Raw genomic sequence first — 4,969 nt, 5'->3', positions numbered from 1 at the left:
GAGAAGGCCGAACAGGAAGACGGGCATGATAGCCCAGACGAACAGGCAACTGACGGGTATCCGGAGCAGGACAACTGCATGCCCCCCTCCGAAGACGAGATCAGCCTCGGCGACGATGAATTCGGCATGCCCGAGGACCCCGCGGAGCAGGAGCGCTTCAAGCGCCAGCTTATTGCCACTGCGAGAAGCCTGAAGAAGAAGCAGCAGCAGCTTCAAGATGATCAAGACCTGCTCACTTATAGACAGACAGAAGTCCTGGCAGCCGAGGAATATGGACTCGAGCGCCACACGGCTGACCGGCCGCCTCGAGGCCGGGATAAAATGGCATATCAGCCCGAATACCAGCCCGCACCTCCGCGCCAGTTTACTAGAGCCCGGGGAAATACTCAGGACCTGCGCGATAAACTGGATAACGCCGCAGGACAACCAAGATCAATCTACGGATCACGGGGGCATGCCGCGACACATGACGATGACCGTCATACCGGATACACTAGCAAATCCGGCTGGGCCAAATATATCCAGTCAGACGCAGCCGGACTGCGTCGCGACATAGCCCGGCACAGAGGCGCCGCACACCCCCTCTGCTTCATTAATGAAGTAATGGATCATGAATTCCCAGAAGGGTTCAAACCAGTAAACATCGAATACGATGGCACAACAGACCCCGCAGTATGGATCGAAGATTTCCTTCTCCACATTCACATGGCCCGCGGAGATGATCTACATGCCATCAAGTATCTTCCCCTTAAGCTCAAAGGACCCGCTAGGCATTGGCTTAACAGCCTGCTCGCAAATTCCATTGGCAGTTGGGAAAACCTGGAAGACGCATTTCTTGACAACTTCCAAGGCACTTATGTGCGACCTCCGGATGCCGACGACTTGAGCCACATTACTCAACAGCCCAGAGAATCCGCCAGGAAATTCTGGACTCGGTTCCTAACTAAAAAGAACCAAATAGTCGATTATCCGAACGCCAAAGCCCTGGCGGCCTTCAAGCATAATATTCGTGATGAGTGGCTCGCCAGACACCTCGGCTAGGAGAAACCCAAGTCTATGGCAGCTCTCACGACACTAATGACCCGCTTTTGCGCGAGCGAGGACAGTTGGTTGGCTCGCAGCAGCACTACGCCACATTCTGGCACGTCAGATGTCCGCGACAATAACGGCAAGCTACAGTGCAACAAACACAAGCGACGGAATAATGGCGAAAGCACCGAAGACACGGCGGTCAATGCCGGATTCAGCGGATCCAAATCTGGACAGCGGAAGAAGCCATTCAAGGGGAATACTCAGGGACCGTCCAGTTTAGACCGTATACTAGAGCGCTCGTGCTAGATTCATGGCACCCCGGACAAGCCAGCCAACCACACCAATGGAGACTGCTGGGTATTTAAACAGGCCGGCAAGATAAACACTGAAAACAAGGACAAGGGGCTGCACAGCAACGATGACGAGGAGCCCCGGCGTCCGAACATGGGAGGACAAAAGAAATTTCCTCCGAACATGGGAGAACCAAATAGCCAACATGATCTACGCCACCCACATCCCCAAGCGGGAACGGAAGCGAGCACTACGGGACGTCTATGCGATGGAGCCAGTCGTCCCTAAATTCAACCCATGGTCAGCTTGTCCGATCACCTTCGATCTTAGGGATCATCCTACTAGCATCCGTCATGGTGGCTCAGCCGCATTGGTCTTAGACCCAATCATCGACAGATTCCACCTCACATGAGTCCTTATGGACGGCGGCAGTAGCCTGAACCTGCTTTACCAGGATACAGTGCGCAAAATGGACATCGATCCTTCAAGGATTAAGCCCACCAAACCACCTTTAAAGGTATAATTCCTGGAGTAGAGGCCCGTTGTACGGGCTCTATAACACTAGAAGTGGTCTTCGGATCTCCAGATAACTTCCGAAGTGAAGAGCTAATCTTCCATATCGTCCCTTTCCGCAGTAGTTATCATGCACTGCTCGGACGAACTGCATTCGCTAGATTCAATGCAGTACCACACTATGCATACCTCAAGCTCAAGATGCCAGGCCCGCGCGGGGTCATAACAGTCAATGGAAATATGGACCACTCTCTCCGTACAGAAGAGCACACTGCAGCCCTTGCGGCAGAAGTACAATACGGCCTCCTCCGGCAAACCACCAATCCGGCGACGACAACCTCAAGCTCCGTTAAGCGAGGGCAAAGCACCCCGCAACAGGATCATCAGGCATGCCAAGAGCATGACTAGTAGTCCGGCCTCCTTTCAAATCCCATCAATGCAGCATTCATGCCACGCGTACACAATTACGCACTCAAAATACTATGGGCACAGGCGGAGGCGTAGAAGTCGCTCAGTCAGCAGTATGGTATTACTTCGTAACCTTTTCATTTGCCTTTAAGGACATTGCTTTAGTGCAGCCTCTCCAGAAGAGCCGGATTGTCGGACTCACATAGGAGAAAGAACCAAGGAGGCAACAGGCGGTGCGCACAGAAGGAAATACCCAGGTGGAATTTATTTGCGATCGTTATACCCGCTTTATCTATCTGTACGTAGCCTGCCTCTGGATATGATATGTCAAATTATCCTCTTTATCTCCGCTTAATGCATTCATTGTAAACATACGCCCCAACGTATTATTCATCAATGGGAGATCATATACAGCGTCAGCTTATTATTTTTCTTTGAGCATATTTTACAAATGTCTATTTAATATTGCATCCGTACACTTTGGTACGTGGAGTTTGCCAGGGGCTTCTTATGACGCCCCATAATACGGCACGACAAGTCCGAACACTTTCAACAGTGCGACACCCCGAACTTATAGCATTATATGCATCAGCTCCGAATCATGTCTTGGGTCTACAGTTGGGATAGCCCGGCTCCCTTGTTTTGGTGCCTTATGTTCCGTTATATCGGCTAAGGTAGCGTAGGGAGAACTACTGCGATTGTGCCCTGGTTCTGCCGGACGAGCACCTCAGTAGAGAAAGCCGAAAACTGACCGCCATGATGTGGCGAGAGCTGGTCGCTGTTCGAGAGGTCTTAAAATCCTTAAAGATTTTTCCGTTTTAGGCAATAAATTGGATTCGTCCGATCTAGGCGTGTGAAGCGCCCCAATTCGGCCTTCCGGATTTTAGGGGCTTCGCCGAAATTTAAAATTGTAGACTTCTATGGCTCAGTGAAGGTTATAAAGCCGCATAGTCCGATTGCCTTGTTCGCTGCGCTGGACACCTCCTTAAGGGACCAAACATTTGTATAAAGAGTGTCCGGGTTATCCACGAACACCCCGGTACTAGTTACATGGGGGCGGAAGCCGACGACTGGCCTACTTTCAGAATTTGATAAACAGCCGCAGAGAAGATAATATTTTAAATAACAAAAGCGCTACTTAGCGCAAGTAACTTCGTCTCTAAAATAAAAACATGACAGGAGTGAATTCATTCAAAAATTATGTCCTTGGTACATTCTTCGGCCACGAGACAAACATCCTTCAAAACGCCATCATAATACTTCTCGGGAACGCGATGCGGCTTGCCCTCTGGCGTCCCGTCCTTCACCAGCTTCTCCGCATCCAGCTTGCCCCAATGCACCTTCGCACGGGCAAGGGCCCGGTGGGCACCCTCAATGCAAACGAATCACTTGATGACTTCTAGGCGCGGACAGGCATTGACCATCCGCTTGATCAGACCAAAGTAGCTGGTGGGCAGGGGCTCACCAGGCCACATCCGGACTATGAAATCCTTCATAGCCACTTCGGCCGCCCTGTGGAGTTCGACCAACTGCTTCAGTTGGTCACTCAGAGACGTTGGGTGTTCGGCCCCAGCATACTGGGACCAGAACAGCTTCTCCGTCGAGCTCCCCTCTTGAGCATGGTAGAACTCCACGGCGTCTGATACGCTGCGTGGCAGATCTGCGAATGCCCCTGGAGAGCTCCGGATTCGTATAAGTAAAAGAAATGCCTCCTCCACATGTTTGCTTTGCATAAAGAATTTCTTACCCGCCGCTATCTTTTTGGCCTCCTGGATTTCCCGCTGTGCCCTCTCGGCTTCAGCCTTGGCGTCTTTTATACTTTCCAGGGCCTTCGCAAGCTCGGCCTCTTTTGCTTTAAGCTCATGCTCCACGGACTCGAACTTTTTGCCGAGCTCCTAGAGCTCCTCTTGTACTTCGCCCACTCGGGCCTCCTACTTTTGGTGCTCCTCGCGTTCCAAGGCCGCCTTGTGTTTGGCCTCGGACAGCGCTTTCTTGAGAGACGCCACTTCGGTGGTGGCCTCTATAACCAAATCACAACGCCTCGTCGTTAGAATAATTAATTTTGTCTGTACTTTACTATATGAGAGAGGGGAATTATTCACCCTTGCTCTCCTCGAGCTGCCTCCTTGTGAGGCCGAGCTTTCCATGTGCCCGCTACAAGTCCTACTTCAGGCCGGCGATTTCGGTCGTACGGACAGCAGCGGCCAGCAGCACAGCCTGTTTATTCACATACAGACTTAATGTTAGACTCCTGCGTGGGAGACAAGCTTGACGATCCGGATATTAGATTTCCTTCCTTGTAACCGACTCCATGTAAACCCTAGCCCTTCCCGGTGTCTATATAAACCGGAGAGGATGGTCCTTAGAAGGCCAATCACAATTACAATCATACCATCATAGGCTAGCTCTTAGGGTTTAGCCTCTACGATCTCGTGGTAAATCTACTCTTGTACTACTCATATCTTCAATATTAATCAAGCAGGAAGTAGGGTTTTACCTCCATCGAGAGGGCCCGAACCTGGATAAACATTGTGTCCCTTGCTTCTTGTTACCATCAGCCTAAAACGTACAGATCGGGACCCCCTACCCGACACCCACCCATTGCTGAATTCTTACCTTGCCAAAGAAAGCCTCTCAAGATTTGCTCCAGCTTGTCCATCGACTGCTTCGGCCATAGGAAACAATCCATGTAGTAGTTGGGGATGGATGCTAGGACTGAATTTAT

Source organism: Triticum aestivum, chromosome 6B (genome assembly GCF_018294505.1).
Source record: "Triticum aestivum cultivar Chinese Spring chromosome 6B, IWGSC CS RefSeq v2.1, whole genome shotgun sequence".
Taxonomy (NCBI): Eukaryota; Viridiplantae; Streptophyta; class Magnoliopsida; order Poales; family Poaceae; genus Triticum; species Triticum aestivum.
This window is presented reverse-complemented; position numbering follows the sequence as displayed.